The following is an 18,205-nucleotide window of genomic DNA, read 5'->3' as shown; positions in this document are numbered from 1 at the left end:
GCTAAATCAGGTAATAAGGTGCAGCTGGATCTGATAATCAGTCTGAGTGACAAGGGTGGCCACTAATGGTTGGAAACGGAAATGAGCAACACAAAGTTTAAACAAGTCGAGCCAGCGAAGGGTGAAACTTTACAACTACCTACTCCACCCACTGCAGACTGGTGAGAAACATAATTAGGGATTAATCTAGCCTTGGTGCAGTATTAATCTAAAAAGACAGGAGGCGAGTATTTTGCATTAAACCTTCTTTACTGTTAACCTCCAGCAGCAAAACAGTTAACAGAAAAACAATAAAAACAACCAATAGGAACACAGGAACAGTCTATAAATGTCAGCACATCCAGAAACTCCTCCTCTTTCTTTGCGAAGAAGCGTAAACGACAGCAACAACATCCTAGCAGGAAAACTCAGGAACACAGGAACGGAGCAGAAAATGGACACCATCGCTCCCACACCTCAAACAACTGGAGGACGACCTGAAAAGACAGAGATCGTGACAGTACCAAGCAACATATGTCGAGCAGGACACAAAACAACAGTCACAGAAATATAAGCAAACAAAGAACCCACTACTAACCCCGCAAACCTGCTAGACCGAAGTCAAGAAGAAGGGAGGGAAAGAACAACGAGAAGGGAGGGAAAATACTCGCCTCCTGTCTTTAATAAAATTTAGATTAATACTGCACAAAGGCTAGATTAATCCCTAATATTATAGCAAGACAGGAGGCTTCGTATTTTGCAGTTTTAACACCCCTAAACCAACGCCAAAGCGGCGTGAGCCGGGGCCCGGAAATAAAAGGTCCGGAAAGTAGATTCCCCGGACCAATCCGCCGCTGACAAAAGGTCCGAGAGGGAGCAGCCAGCCGACAACAAAGCGCCACGAACCGAATGCGCCCCGAAGGAGCCCTCAATGCCAGCCAAAAGGAGAATCCAACGAATCCACCTGAAAAGCGTGGGAACAGAGACAGGGCGAAAGGGACGCACGTAGGAGATGAAGAGCGGACCCGACCGAGAAGAACGAAACTCAGCCGACCTGGCCAGGTAAGATCGGACACAACGAGCCACACAAAGGCGTGGCCGATCGAGGAAATAAGCATAAGACACTGATGTAGAGTTGGATTTTGTCCGACGAAAAACGGAGACCGAAACACCTTCGGGAGAAAACACAAACGAGGATACATCAAAAGCAAGAACATCAGAAACCTGACGAAATGAAACGAGGCACAAAAGAAGAGCGTTCGTGGCGGAAAGTACTTGGGAGACATCCCAAAAGGATTCATAACGAGCCCTAGGGGGCCTGGAGAGCCGAACACCCCGAAAGAGACGACAGACCGCCGGATCCTTACCAACACCCAGTCCCTGCACCGGAACATGAGCCGCCGAAATGGCCGAGCGAAACAAATTAATAGTGCGGTAGGACCTGCCCAGGGAAAAAAGATGGGCCAAAAAATTAAGGACCGCCGTCACAGGTGCCGTAAGGGGGTCAAGGTGTCAAACCAGACACCAGCGACCCCAGGCGTGCCAAGCCTGGAGGTAAGATTTCCTGGTACCCGGGGCCCAGTATCCCCAGAGCAGATCTCGAGCTGACTTCCGATAAGCCTGGCACATGCCAGGATACCCGGAAACCGACCAAGCCACCAGAGTCAAATGATTCTGGAGGATGAGAGGATGAGGGTTCCCCTCCGGATCCCGAAGCAGATCCCAGGATAAGGGAAGGATCAGGGGATCCGCACACGACAGTTCCAGAAGCAGCGGGAACTACGGCTGTGTCCTCCACAGGGGCGCTATCAGGAGGATTGAAACACCCTGACGACTGACGGAATAGAGAACCCGAAGGATCATGTTTAACGGGGGAAAGGCATAAGCTCCCTGAAGTGGCCACGACTGCAGGAAGGCATCCACTGCTGAAGACAGCGGATCCAGAAGCCAACTGAAAAACGCGTCGGTCTGACGATTCGCCCTGGACGCGAACAGGTCCAGATGGAGTGGACCGCGACAACGGTGGAGAGAGAGGAACACTCCGGACGAAGATGCCAATCGCTCACGTCCCTCCAATGGCGAGAGAACCAATCGGCCACAAGATTCTCTCTGCCAGGCAGATATTCCGCGCGGATGGACAGATGGTTGTCCAGGCAGAACTGGTAAAGCTCCTTGGTGAGCTCTGTGAGAAGCCTGGATCTCGAGCCCCCTAGCCTGTTGATGTAGCGGACGGCCGAGACGTTGTCCATGCGCAGCACCAGAGAGCAATGAGTGACGTCTTTCATGAAGCTGCGAACCGCGAACGAGCCCGCGATGAGCTCCAAGCAATTGATATGGAGATCGCGCTCCTCCGTGGTCCAAGGACCCCCGGTAGCCACGTCCCCGCAAACAGCCCCCCAACCAGACAGGCTTGCGTCAGAGTCTTGGACAAAATCTGGGCTTGACCCGAAAATGGCACGGTCGTTCCACGCGTCCATGTGGACCAACCACCAATGGAGCTCTAACCGAGCCTCGTCTGACAAGGCGATCATAGAGTCGTAGGAGGCCGACTCGCGGAGGTGTCGTGTCTTCAGACGCTGGAGGGCCCGGTAGTGGAGCGGGCCCGGGAAGATGGCCTGAATGGACGCAGAGAGAAGGCCTAAGACCCTGGCAAGGCTCCTGAGAGAGAACAGGCCGCCACGAAGGAGCTTGCGAATTTCCTTCTTGATGCCCAGGACCTTTTCGCGAGGGAGCCTGAGAACTGCCGCCACCGAATCTACCGAGAAACCGAGGAACTGGATGGTCTGCATCGGGGCCAAGACCGACTTGGTCTCGTTGATAACGAAACCCAAGTCCTGCAGAAGATGAACCGTGAGGGAAGTATCGCGGCGAAGGGAGTCGACATCCTGGGCCATGAGAAGGATGTCGTCCAGGTAAATGATGGAGCGGATACCGCGCGCCCAAAGGAACTCCATGACTGGCTTCATGAGCTTGGTGAAACACCATGGAGCCGAGCTGAGGCCGAAAGGGAGGCAAGTGAACTGCCAGAGGTGGCCCTGCCAGCGGAATTGCAGAAAACCTTTGACTAGGAGGGACGAGAGCTCGGAATTAACTAGGGACGCCGCGTCGCGAGACAACCTGGGAAAATGAGAGACAAAACTCTGACGGGGAGGGGAGAGGAAGTCCAGACGGAAACCCTCTACGGTCTTCAGAACCCCGGGATCCGACGTGAGCCGGGACCAGATATGGGAAAAATGGGCGAGACGACCCGCGATAGGAATATGAGGAAGAAAAGAGGTGAGTCTTACCTGAGGCTGATCTTCCTCGGGTGGATGAGTAGCCTCTGGATTCACTTCTGGGGAAAGGGAGCCGGTACTGTGAGCGGTAAGCGGTGGAGGCATCTGGAAAACGGGGTCTTGCGCCATATGAGGCCGATCTGCTGGCGGCACGACCCCTCTGCCGACCAGCTCTGGAGGAAAAATGGTTCCCCGTGTTGAAGACTCGCCTTAGTGAGTGACGTAAACACGTTAACATGCTGGCTAAGATCCTTAATAAATTTTTCGCCAAAGAGCAAGCCCTTAGCGTCCGCACCGAGTTCCTTGGGTGCGAGGTCTGCCAGTTTGGCATCTAACTTAAATAAGGCTGCCTTGCGCCGCTCCATGGAGATTGCACAGTTTGCATTGCCCAATAGACATAGGGCCCTCTGGGTCCAGGCATGGACCAAATGGGGATCCAAGGAGGAGCCGTCAGCTATGGCCTCATCTGCCATTTGGAACACCTGAGTTAAAGGGCCAGAAACATCCAAAAGTTTGTCCTGGGCGGAACGTAGCATGGGGCTACGTGGGTCCTTGCCGTTTTTGGTGAGGAATGTAACAAACGGTTGATCAAACTCCGGTGTGTGCAACACCTTGTCCTGAATGGTGGGACGAGGACACTCGGAACGTAGCCTGGCGTTGTAGCCAAAATCTTAAGAACTCGGCAATATGGGCCGAAGGTGTCCATTCAGAGGAGCGGGGGTGGCGCAGGGCCCTGCGGTCGAAAAGTGGAGTGCCACAATCATCCGTCACCCAAAAGGCTGGTCCGGTGCGTTGAATGGGGTGCGCAGGGTCTTAGGGAGTTCAGGCACCAGGTCCTGAGCCCGAGCAGACGAGGCCGGTCCTGATGAGCCCGCACTGTACTCGTCCAATATCTCATACTCCGTGAGATCCTCAGTTGGAGAGATGATAGGGAGAATGGCGCCGCGAGACTTCTTCAGCGGAGCCTTCCCCTTGCCAGATGTAGAGGGGGCATCAGTCCAGGTGCGTTTGTGAGAAGACCTAGCATCAGCTGAAGAAGCGGAGCCGCCAGCTTCCGAATCCTCCACGCCCGTAGGGGAAGGAGGAGGTTGGATGGAGCGAGACTGGAGCTCCTCAGTGTGGGCAGGGAAAGATACAGCCAGTGCAGAGCAGAGCCAGGCCTGGACCGCGGCCGGAATCTGAGCTTGAGAATCCTCAGCCATCTTACACCCAGGTGTGACTCTAGGGATAACACAAACACAGGGGGTGAGTGGAAATAATAATATTCATATGGCTGGAACAAAACACGGGGTTCGCCTGTGGGTGAATGGGGTTTGCCCACCAGGTCAGGTGTAAGGAAAAGGGGTCACCCCTAAAGCAAGGTGGGAAGCACCCGTAAAGCAAATTCCAAACTCCAAAGCCGGGGATAAAGCCCAATAACAGTGGGGGTCACCCCAAGTAGAGGCAGCAGGGGTTCACCCAAGGTAGAGGCAGCAGGGGCCCATCCTAATGATAGGCAGTAGGGGTAATCCCAGTAACAGACTCCAGAGGTAATTATACAACTGTTAATAGCCAGAGAGTTTATGTACCTAAAAAAGAAAAAACCTGCAAAAAGCCTGAAAAGCAATAAAATGCCACTAAATGGCAGGACAGGAAAAAAAAAGAACAGTCCAAGGCCTAAGCTGCAGAATTAATGGAGCCGTACCCAAATATATATACATCTACCTTATAAGGGAAAAAATGTGACAAAATGGCGCGCAGCGCGGTGAAAAACTGACCAGCACGCCACGGCCGAAATAAACGGCCGCAGCGCAAGCCCGCCGCAATCACCGCGGCGCGGGCCGAGGACGGGGAAGCCGAAAGGACCGTGGGCCGAAAAAACGCAGAGCGGTACCAAAACGAGCGACCGGGAGACGGGAAAAAAACCAACAGACGGCAGTAGGAGAAACGAGAGGCAGCACGTGGCCTCGGAGCGGAGGACAGAAGCAAGTAGGAGGAACACCCCACAGGGCAGAGATGAGAAGAGGAAACGCTGAAACAGCAGAGCCAGACAAAAAAGGTACGGAAAGAGCAAACTAAAGCAAAAGGGGTAAAATAAAATAAAGGCCAAAAATGCTAGGAGAACACAAATCAAAGGAAAGGATGACAAATATCCAAATGGATATATATATATATAAATGTACCCAAAAAGTACCGAAATAAGTACCAAATATACCTAGAAATATACCAAATCAGAAAAAATATCACATGAAATATAATAATAGATATAAGAATATCCACATATATAAAAGGAATGTTCTCACCTGGAGGTTAAGCAGCAAAGAAAGAGGAGGAGTTTCTGGATGTGCTGACATTTATAGACTGTTCCTGTGTTCCTATTGGTTGTTTTTATTGTTTTTCTGTTAACTGTTTTGCTGCTGGAGGTTCACAGTAAAGAAGGTTTAATGCAAAATACAAAGCCTCCTGTCTTGCTATAAAATTTATATTCCCAGGAGTATAAACATTAAGTAACACAGATGATAACCCTTAGTTGTTCATCACAATGGGTAAGACCAAGGCAAACGGTTGTTCGGCTTTAAAAAATTTTGGCTATAAAAAAATAGCAAAAGCATTGAAAATGCCCATTTCCACCATCAGGGTAAATAATTAAGAGACTTTAGTCAACTACAAATTTTATTAATCAACCTTTATATTGGTTTTAACAGATCACGGGAAGATTTCCCACTCAAGACATTACTTCATTATAGCTATATAAAACAAGGACAGTACTTCTGATTTGTTGCCTGGTAGTTACATAATAAAATAAAATAATATTGAATGATTTAATATATGTGTTTTGAATTGGTAAAGAGAATAAGCAAGCTCATATGGCTTAAAACATACAAATTACATTTCTAAAAACAGCAGATTATATAGAATTAATACTGCATAAAGGTTTGATTACAGAGATGCTGTGCTTTTTTCTATAGACATAAAAAGATAAATATCATGTACTGCTTAATTAGTTCAGTGATCTAACATCAGTGTAGAATGGATTGATTATTATTGAATGTAAGTAAGGCCAAATTTACCACATGTGATTTATCAAATATCTAAACAGAAGAACAGAAAGTCTGTCCTTCAGCAGCAACACATGCCATTAACATGAGCAACAGAGATTTATACTTTAAAACAGCACCAGTCTTCAAAATTGGCTCTGAGATTGCCATTGCCTTTTTTACCTTTGATGTGATTTAATTGTATTCTACATTATCTTAAAATTTTTAATCCTGATTTAAAAAAAAACAGAAATAGGCAACATAAACACATTCTGTATTCCCTATCTGGGAGTAGATCTCTTTCTTTTTTTTAATTTATAAACTTTATCAAGCTTTATAAAAATTGACCTAAGGCTCTTAAGATTGTATGCAATGATGGCTGATTTAGGACTGTGTAAGCAACACACAATGTATGTGAAATTGTTTAGCAATCCAGGTTAATTTTAAATCAAATATTAAGCCCTAGTGTGCCAGTTACATAGGGGATACATCGCTGGTAAAGTAAGGTAGGAGGTGGCAGCTTTCAGAGCCCTACACTAAATGTTTGTTAAAATATTTTTTTTGTACTGTAGTGAGGATGTTTCCCTTATGTCCTTGTGATCGAAGTCTCACTACTTAAGCAAAGCATCCATTAAAGACAGATGCCTGCCCTTTACTCTTAAATGCGAGGGTCTGTCTGGGTGGAAGAGAAGCTGCTGATTCTTATGTGACTGCTCAGAAGCTTCTTTAACAGTAAATTACATTGGAAAAAAGATAGAATGTATGTCTATAAGCAACAGTTGGGTACATGGAGCAGGCAGCCAGTATGGCTGTTTGCTACCATGAAAAAAAACAGGAGGTTACAGCCTTGAAAGTTTATGCTAACAATGCTATAGGTGTCCCATCTTTTGTTGATTACTTATAAACCCTCTGCCTGTACACCCTCTTAAGCAATATGTATACATATGCGTACAGAGTACATTGAAACGCTGTTCCTCCAGCGGCAGGCAGTCTAATCTGCCTCTGGAGAGAACTGGCAGGGTGGTGGACACCATTGTCTGGCTGCCTGCCCCCACAGAGAAAGGGTAGTTGAGGGGAGATCTTGTGATCTCCCCAGCCAGTGTCTCTGGCAGAGCTGCAGAAGAGGCATCCTCTGGGGGATCGCACACACCTAAGACCGTCCCTAGGTGTAATCTCCGCTGATGGTGTCACCCTTTGCAGTCTGCACCTGCCACACCCCCTAATGACATCATTCCTTCTGTAAAATGCTGATAGAATACTTATTTTTTTTAAAGGAACTTCTTTATTGTGCATTTGGGCACAGGTTATGATCAATGTTCCTTCTAATTTTTAGTAGTTGATTTGCGCAGAAATCTTATGTTGTGCAAATTTTCTCCTGTTAGAAAAAGTATGTGGGCACTGAATGCTTGTGCAAATGTAAACCTGAATAGTTTTCAAGATAATTACATGGAATGCAGTAAACAATACTGGTGTCTTCTACGCACATCAGAGGTTAGGGGACAATCTAAAAACATGACACTAGTTAAATGGAGACAGCAAAATATGATATGTGTTCAACTTTAGGGTTATAACTAGGGTTTGTTCAAGTAACAGTGTCAGAAAGGTTAGAGCAAAATGAAGACAGCATCATAGGGAAAAAATAACCATAGAATACACATGAAAATGGTTATGATGCCTCACATTAGAACTCGGTGGATCTATTAGTAAGATAAAAAGAACCGAAAATAGGATAGTAGAATGGTTTTATTTATATACCTATTCAATATTCATAATGGTGTAAATCAAAGTGATAGTAGCAGGACTGGATTAACCAAGGGACGCTAGAATAATTGCTTAAGGGACTCTGAGCCCCTGACCCTGTAGTAAACTCATTAGATTTGTAGTAACCTGAGCTGCTCCACTGCTGCGATAAAATGTGCTGTCTGTAAGCTTTGGATAAATTCGAGACACTGTCAGACACTAGCAGAGGAACCAGCTCTCCAGCAGGTTTATGTGTCCAGTCATGGGCTGCACAGAAGTTATTACCCTCCAGGTGGGAGGACTGCAAACTGTAAAAGGAAGTGTCTTTAAGTGCAATGGCTGATAGCAATGGTAGGTCATTTTAGGAGTGCTTAAGTGCATAGTTTCTTCCATGCCTGCTTTTTGTGGTATATGTAAGATTATGGTGTGTCCTACATAAACATTTTTGCCAGTTGCCCTCATATGAATGGAACTGTCTTGGCCATGAGTTATGTACCACTTGCCACAGTTTGGCACTTCATTGGTTCCACATACGCAGTGCCTGTTTTACAGTAAAATATGGTTTGCACATGTGATCTAATGTGATGGACATGCTAAATGTGGACAGTGTGTGACATCATGAATGAATCTGAATTGTAAAGGAATCTACATTAAACTGTTTCATTGAGTTATTTTACTACAATTGTGTTTTATTTGTACTGATGTGGAAAAATATTTGTATAGAAAAATGAAGGGCACTCCTTAATATTAAGCAGTCCCGGTCCTGATAGCAAAATTATTTGGTTCATTCATAAGTACTCTAGGGACAGAAGCTGTCAATACATGTGACTTTGATTTTATAATGTAATGTTCAATAGTACAGTCACTAGAAAGACATTGGACTAGGTTAACTGGTGCTACTGGTAGGGTATTGCTCCATAACATCCCACTTACCCCTTCAGTTGAGTTTCTGGGTAATCAGCTACCACTGAGACTTCACTGCCTGTCAAGCACCGGTAACTTAGGGTGGAGAAGACACTGATAGAAACTGGTTCTGTACACAGGTGGTACAGGAACAGGTGTTCCAGTAACAGTAGTAAAGTAAAGGTAATCAAGCTTTCAAGGATACTCGTGGGCAGAGATAGCCTGTGTCAAAGGCTGTAAATGTAAAAAAAGCCAATGGTCATATATTAGGCACCCAGAGTAACAGCAAACTGGCTCCTTGATTGTGTGCCAAATAGTTAAAAAGGAAATATAAAGGATTTCTGTGAAAGCATGTGAGAGAATTTGTCCTGATTGACTAAAGAGCAGAGGCTGAGCAATAAAAAGCAACACTTAAGTTGTGAGTGACAGACTGCTGTGACATACATGTTCATACCTGGGAACTCTCCGGGTTTGACCCGGAGATTGCCGGTTGAAGCACCGCTTCTCCGGGTCAAGACCTGAACCCCCCGGGTCGCGGGAGCGGGGTATTGACACGCCCCACTCCCTGCCCATTTTCTCTTTAAAAGGGGGTGTTTCCCGCTGCTGTCAGCAGGACCGCCTCTGACGACTTTAGTGGGAACTCTCACCGATGTTGCGGGGCAGTCCTGGCCGCGTCCCGCAGGGGAGGTCTCCGGATAGCCAGAGACAAGAAGTTCTCAGGTATGTACATGTTGCTGCAGTGAATTGGCTGACCACCACCTTGTAACCCGCAGCTTGTAGATCAAACAGCACAGGTGGCAAGGTAGTCAGAGATGGAGGGAGCTGATGCCCTCAGTGCAGAGGACTGTATCTCAGTAGAGCCATTACATATAATCTGACCCTTCTACTTTGTGTAGTTATTTCCTTTAAACCATGCGTTAAGTAACATATTAAATATCCTCACATATAGGTTTTTGAACATAATCGCATGTATGATTGAACTTAGTCTGACCTTATATGTTCCTACATCAAGGCTGGATACTATAGTTTATTACATGGATATGTTTTATGGAAGCATTATTGTGGTTGTAAAGGTCATTTCATTTTCTGTTGTCATTAAAATTCACCCAAGTATACCACAGAGATCCATCTAAGGTTCCTATGTTATTGGGACATAGAAGGCACTGACTGCACCTGAATTTGTGACACGATTTCTTCTAATGATTTTTATCCAAAATAATTTCCTGACAGCCAAACGTAATGCCAATCTCAAACATAACAAAAACACAGAGACCTATGCTATCATGAATTCAACTTTTGAGTAGAGTATAGTAAAAAAACATCACTCTGAGAAGCTCTTTTTTCAAATGCGGAATCTTAAAGTAAGAAAGTATGAACATCCCCGGTTCTCTTGGTACTTATAAAAACAAATGTATTCAATATATTCCAAATATATTAGAACACACAAACAAGCTATAGTTAGGAAATAAGAAAGATTCATGAAAACAGAACATTAGCTTTTAGCGATACATAAAATGTTCAGAAGCTGTTATGGTCTAGAAGCGGAGGTTTACAAAGCAAAAAAGAGAGCTGTTTAGCAGCTGGCACAGACCTCAACACTGTTATTCCAACTTTTCTGTCTACATACTACCTGATACATTGAGCACTGATATATGACATAATATCCTGAAGCCTAGCACCAGATGACAAAGGAGCAGTGGCGTCACTACAGGGGGGCAAGGGGGGGCACCATGCCGTCACTAGCACTACCTTACCTTGATGGAGGTCTGTCAGGCATCACCGGGGCCACCCGATCTGCCCGGTGACGTCTCGCGCAATAACGCGATGACGTCACCGCGCAACTTTATTAACAACTGACAATTGTCAGTTAAAGAGGTATGGGGGCATGCTGCTTAGATGCCTGTATCTCAGGCATCTAACCAGCTACATACCCCCAACATATACCGTTGGAAAGGTAATCACCTTTCCAACGGTATATGGATTGTAAAAAAATAATAAAAAATATTAAGTTAAAAAAATAAAAATGTAAAAAAAAGGATTTGGGGGTCTCTAAAGGCAGATAAAAAAAGATCAAAATTGCCTAGAGACCCCCAAATTAAATTATTTCAACACTACTTTAAGTATTCTAGCTAAATGATCACTGTGGTAGCCAATGTTACCACAGCGATCATATAGCTATAAAAAGTCACATTCCCTTTTTAAAAATGGCCGATACTAATTTTTAATCCTATGATCCCTTTGATCATGGGGTTAAATTTAGCCAACGGTAGAGGGAGGCAATTTTTTAAATCCTGATGAACTGCAAATATTATTAAAATCAGCCATTTAGCCTGTGCGGTACGTGAGTAACCATCTCATCCCTGGAGCTCCTTGCATTTTTACTGCAAAACTTATTTTTGCAGTAAAAATTCTCACTTTACCATCATTTCTTTGGGATTGTAAGGAGAAAGAATGGTGTGCTTCTGTGAGTGAATGTATTTAAAGTATGGTGTGTGCTTCTGCGAGTGAATGGAGATATGAAAGGCGTGTGAATGGTCAGTAATTAGGGTTGAAGCCTTGACGTGGCATTACTGCTCACGTAGGAAGTTAAATGATGGCCCAAAAAGTACACATTTGCAAAAACGACATCCCTTGGTGCATCAAATGAGGGGCTGCATGTGTTTCTAGTACAAACCTGGAGTGAGCAAGACACAAATGAACATGTCGCTATGGTTAGAAAAAACATATTTTCTAGCCAAAGCGACACATTCCATCATTATTTGTGCACTCAACTTTTGTCCTAGAAATACATTTAGCCCTCATTTGAAGCTCCAAGGGGTGTAGTTTCTTAAAATGGATGAATTGTCTGAATGAGGGAGAGCATGAGTTAATATGTGGCTGAATTGTCTGAATGAGGGCGAGCATGAGTTAATATGTGGACAGGCCCGGACTGGCCATCGGGCACACCGGGCGTTTGCCCGGTGGGCCGGGCCACGGCAGGGCCGCATTGACTTAGGGGCTGATGGAGCTGCAGCTCCAGGCCCCTACCCTACCTACGGCCGCATTAACGCAGGGCATAAGGGGCACCTGCCCCTTAAGCCCGCCGCAACTGCGACCGGGTCCGCCACTCTAAGGGGCCGGGAAGTCCCCACCAAGGCCGGCCTTACGGGTCTGCGGCCGCACAGGGTTTAAATTAAAACATCGGGGGTTTTTTAACTTTATTTAACATCCTCCATGTTAAATAAAGTTTTTTTTAACTTTATTTAACATGAAGGATGTTAAATAAAGTTGAAAAAACCCCCCGATCTTTTAATTTAAACCCTGTGCGGCCGCAAACCCCTAAGGCCGGCCCTGGTGGGGGCTTCCCGGCCCCTTAGAGCAGGACCGGCATTTGGGGTGTGCGACCGCAGGGGGTGCCAACTTGCGGCACCCGGCACCCCTCCAGAGACGGACAGTAATGTCCGCCGCTGGAGGAGCAGGCTCGCAAGGGAGCGGTATCAGAGGTCTTTAACAGACCTCCGGTTCCCTTGAGTGATTTTAAGCCGGGTTCAACCCGGCTTAAAATCACTCAAGGGAGCCGGAGGTCTGCTAAAGACCTCCGATACCGCTCCCTTGTGATCCGCGCGGCAACAGCTGCTGTGCGCCGGGGTTTGTTGTTAGATCCCGACGCACAACACTGAAGCCGCGCCCACCGCTGTCCGTGCCCTCTGAACCGGAAGAAGACAGAGAAGACAGAAGAACTGAAGAAGAGGAGCGAAGATGAGGAAAAGGAGCTGTAAGGAGAAAAGAGGAAAGGTAGGAAAATATTCAGTGAGAGTGGATTAGTATATATGTGTGGATTGGTATATATGTGTGGATTGGTATATATGTGTGGATTGGTGTATACGTGTGGATTGGTATATATGTGTGGATTGGTGTATACGTGTGGATTGGTATATATGTGTGGATTGGTATATATGTGTGGATTGGTGTATACGTGTGGATTGGTATATATGTGTGGATTGGTATATACGTGTGGATTGGTATATACGTGTGGATTGGTATATACGTGTGGATTGGTATATACGTGTGGATTGGTATATACGTGTGGATTGGTATATAGGTGTGGATTGGTATAGGTGTGGATTGGTATATAGGTGTGGATTGGTATATAGGTGTGGATTGGTAAGTGTGTGAGAGTGATGGGTGTTATGCTGTACCATTTCCAATGTCTTTTTCATGATCTAATTATGCTCTAAAAGTACATCATAACTCCCATCACTCTATACTGTTCCATACAGTGGCAGAGCTGGGAGGCAGAGGCCTTGCACCCTCACCGCAGGACTCCTGAAAGGTAAGTGAACTTCAAAGAGGGAGAGGGTAGATAGTTAGGAGGGGGTAGATAGGGAGAAGGGCGTGAGACGGGGGAAAGGGGGTAGATAGGGGGAAAGGGGGTAGATAGGGGAGAAGGGAGTGAGAAGGGGTAGATGGGGCAGAAGGGAGTGAGAAGGGGTAGATAGGGCAATCATACTCCTATCATGCCAAGTCTGCGAGTACATCCTGGAATCTGGGTATGCCTGGGCATGATAGGAATGTGATTGCTGTTAACAATCATATATATATACATATAATATTGTTTTTTAATTGTTTTGTCCTATTTTGGTGTGTTACTTACTTTAAATAAAAGGTTTTTTTTTATGGTGTGGGGAGGTCATATTCGGTTTCGGACAGGTAAATGCTGCATTTTCGGTTTCAGTCCAGAATTCGTTTCGGTGCATCCCTACTACTAAGCCAGACAATGAAGTGGTAGGCCTACACCACAACAATGTTTGGCGTAGTATATAGTGATTGGGGTTATGCTGCACTATTGTCAATGTCTGGCTCAATGTATAGTGATAGGGATTACGCTGTACCACTGTCAATGTGTGCCTCAGTATATAGTGATAGGTGTTATGCTGTACCACCGTCATTGTCTGCCTCAGTATATAGTGGTAGGTGTTATGCTGTACCACCGTCAATTTCTGCCTCAGTATATAGTGATAAGTATTATGCTGTACCACCGTCAATGTCTGCCTCAGTATATAATGATAACAGTGAGAAGAGGCAGAGGTGGTAGATAGTGATACAGGGGGATAGATAGTGAGAAAGGGGAGTTTTGTTACAAGTTTTTATTCCTTTCTTTTTTTGGGATGGGGGGGCACCAGAGGAGTAGTCCGCACAGGGCGCCAGAACACCTAAGGCCGGCTCTGCCTTAGAGTGGCGGACCCGGTTGCAGTTGCGGCGGGCTTAAGGGGCTCTGCCTTAATGCGGCCATATAGGCCCAGTCAGTCCGGTCCTGACTGGGCCTATTTTAAGGTAGGAGCCTGGAGCTGCAGCTCCATCAGCCCCTAAGTCAGTCCTGCCCTGCCACAGGCGCGGTCACAGTTGCTGCTTGCTCTGGCAACAAGGTAAATAGGGTGAGGGAAGGGGCTGCAGTGAGAAGGGGCAGAGGGGGGTTAGGTAGTGAGAAAGGGGGAGAGGGGATAGATAGAGGCGGTACATATTGAGAAGTGGGGAAGGGGGTTACATAGTGAAAAGGGGGAACATAGTGAGAAGGGGCAGATAAGATGATGAGAGGGGGTAGTGTGAATGCGTATGAGAATGAATGAATAAATGTGTGGATGAATTGTGTGAATGCGTATGACAATTAATGAATTCATGTGTGGATGAATTGCTTGAATGATTTGTGAGACTGCATTAATGAATGTGTTAATGATTTGTGTGAATGATTAAATGCAAAGATGGTACATGAAGGGTGGGCTTTAACAATAAATAAATAAATAAATATGGGCTGCTCAGGCTTAAATGCCCGGGCCTATTTTTTGTCCCAGTCCGGGCCTGGTGGAAATGATTAATGCCCCCCAGTTTGACTGTGGTATCTTGTGTTTCTATATATTGTTTCTAGAGCCGCCACTGTTTGGTGGTAACAAATTTTTACTTGATTGTGAAAGTATAGTATCCATCCATGATTGTATAATCATGTTGACTGGGTTTGATTTTGTGCACACTACACTTTGATTATACTTAGGCCTTTATTTCATTATGGCATTATTGTTGTTTTTGCTCATGAGCAATAAAGTTATTTTGTATGATTCAAGTGCGCTTTTTGTACATGCGTGTCAACACATATTGGGACGCCACCATGCCATTACCAAAATGGCAGGCGCTATTTTTCCTGTGAATGGTATATTCACATTTATACCCCCCTCCACATATTATAGTGTTTAGATCCTACTCTTGACAAAGACTTATAGCCGGATCTTACAGGGTGTCAGCCTCTACTGTCTGTATCTGTCATTTCATGGTATGTAATTTGTACTATTTATTCTGTGGCCTTTTATATCTAGTAAATTGATATTGGCTTTAATTATTTGGTTATTTTGTCTATTTCATATTTCTATATAGAGAAAATATTAACAGTAGACTTTTGCAAATGGACCAAGAACAATTTGGACAAATTTTTTGTTTTGTTTTTGGTCCATTTTTCCCGACAATTAATTTTGTTTCCTGTCCTTTCGTTTGGATGAAATTCGGAGGGTTTTTTCCCAAAATGCTTGCTCTCTCACTCTCGCTCACTCATGGGACTGTCTAAACCATATTTTGAAACTGACCCATCTCTTTGACATTGATCCATGAATTCTGCCACACAATTGGCATTGTATTACTAAATTAAACTGTTGAAAAATGTATTTTCTCTGAAGGCTCTGTACTCTCATGATAAATGTATGGAATAATAGATGAATTGCAGTAAAATATCAAAGGATAATTTTGCACTGGGAACTCTGACAGTATAAACTATGGGAGTGACATTTTGACTGTATGATGCTCTTGACAGTTTAAATAAAAAGCACCTTGTATGAGTCCAGTAATACTATTAAAAGTGACATCACCGACATGAATTATAAAGACAAAACTTCATAATTCACATGAAATTACTTACATGAAATAAGGATCTTTTATACTATTGCATTAACCACCTATGTGCATGCTTGTACTATCCCTGAATATAGAAGCAATTTTTCCCCTAGAATTATTAGCAAAATATTTATTCTATAACTACAATTTTTCATTCTTTATGGGAGAAGGTTGCTATCAGATTGATGACTGTTTAAATTTTAGGTATTAAAGTGACACAGGTCTATGATTGAGTGAAGTATTCACTTCAGTGCATGAAAGGGACAACTTTGAAGATAATTCAAGAGTTTCATTAAAAATGAGTAAACACCAGGTTCTTACTTGACTGACTCAAACAATAAATCAAGAGCTGTTTTGGGACTTTTGATATGTTTCTCTTATGATAATACTCATCAGTTAATCATTTAGCTGTTTTGCAAAGATATGATCAGAAAACACAAATGCAAATATACAGTAAGGAAAACACCCTTACCCACAATGCAGAATGCTAATTATATATTGAATATTTATTGTTATAATAGCTCACACATTATGATTATTGTGAATTATTTATAGTGGCAGCCATTTACCCAGAATGTGCGGTGGGGGGAAAAAATTATCATCTTTACTGTGTGTGTCACATAGCTACTAATACAAATCATAATTCTGCTGGAAATACATAGAAATCAGTTTACTTTGACAAGAAGAAAGTTAAATGACCAGCAATGAGTAATCAGCAAATGTTTTATTATTTACCTCTGCAGATAGCCTCCTTACTTCCAGACACCAGACATGTGTATGGCAGGAGGAAAAGTTCCAGCAGCAAATGAGAACTCAGGTGAAGGGAAAAGAGGGCTGTTGAAGGAGAAAACACTACCACTAGAACTGGACATCCTAAAAACGCTCTAGAAACAATGGAGTTGAAAGCTATTAAATGAACTGTGCAGCTTGTATGATGACAAAAGGGATATATTTTTGCACATGCATTTCAGACCATAACATTTTAGTCTAACCTCCACAAAAAACCTAACTAAACTCAATGCAGACATTCTCTAAGAACCGATAAAACACACGCATATGCGCTGTCAAGCAAAAGTAAACTGAATATGCACGGCCAAGCAAAAATATACTGCAAGGGCATTAAACCTCAATGCTGATACTCTAACTGTTTAACCCCTTCGTGACAAAGGCTGATTTTACTTTTTGTACCCTTCGTGACAATGGCCGTTTTAACATTTCTGCGCTACTCGTGTTTAGCTGTAATTTTCTTCTTTCCCGTTTACTGAACCCACACACATTAGATATTGTTTTTTTCAGGACAAGAAGGGCTTTCTTTAGATGACATTGTTTTGATTGTATCATATTATTTACTATTAAAAAAAGTATAAAATATGGTAAAAAATTTAGAAAACTTTTAGTTGAAAAATCTTTTATTTATCTATAAAAGGTAATGAAAAAACCTGCTAAATAGATTCTACTATTTGTCCTGAGTTTAGAAATACCCAATGTTTTTATGTTTTTTGCTTTTTTCTACACATTATGGGGCAATATGTACAGGTAGCGTTTTGCTATTTCAAAGCCATTTTTTCCAAATCTGGTAATTCTTCCCCCCATGTGCCATTTCGGGTATCTTTGAAGCCAACCAATGCAATTTACCCCATCAAGTCATATATTTTTGAAAACTAGACAGCCCAGGGTATTCCAAATGCTAGTATTTTAACTCTTTCCAAGCACTAATTCTACCATCAGCCTTTAGCAAACTTTATGGTAGTAATTTTTTTTGCATTTATTTTTTCACACACATTTTACTTCAGGTATGAATAAACAGGTTCTGGTATATGTCACTATCATAAAACACCCCAATATGTGTTTAGCAACATCTCCTAAGTACAGCGATACCACACATGAATGATTTTTCCTGGCTGTTTGGGGGCAAAAGGGCCACATTTGGGGCATGCGCATTTTCAATGTTGAACTTTGGCGTTTGGCGATCAACTGCCCATCTCCTATTTGGCACATCTTTGAGCCGGGCCATTTCAGTGTGCCCAATAAAGCCATATATTTTTTTAAACTAGACACCCCAGGGTATTTCAAATGCTAGTATTTTAACTCTTTCCATGCACCATATCTACCACCAGTCTTTGTCAAACTTTGTGGTAGTCATTTTTTTGCATTTGTTTTGTCACACACATTTTACTTCAGGTATGAATTAAAAGGTTCTCGTATATGTAATTATCACAAAATACCCCAATATGTGTTCAGCAACATCTCTTGAGTACATCGATACCTCACATGAATGATTTTGCCTGGCTGTTTGGGGGCAAAAGGGCCACATTTGGGGCATGCGCATTTTTCAATGTTGAACTTTGGCATTTGGGGATCCACTGCCCATTCCCTATT

The sequence above is a fragment of the Sceloporus occidentalis genome, unplaced genomic scaffold (genome assembly GCF_023333645.1).
Source record: "Sceloporus occidentalis isolate IW3139 unplaced genomic scaffold, rSceOcc1.0.p SCAF_16, whole genome shotgun sequence".
NCBI classification, from domain to species: Eukaryota; Metazoa; Chordata; class Lepidosauria; order Squamata; family Phrynosomatidae; genus Sceloporus; species Sceloporus occidentalis.
This window is presented reverse-complemented; position numbering follows the sequence as displayed.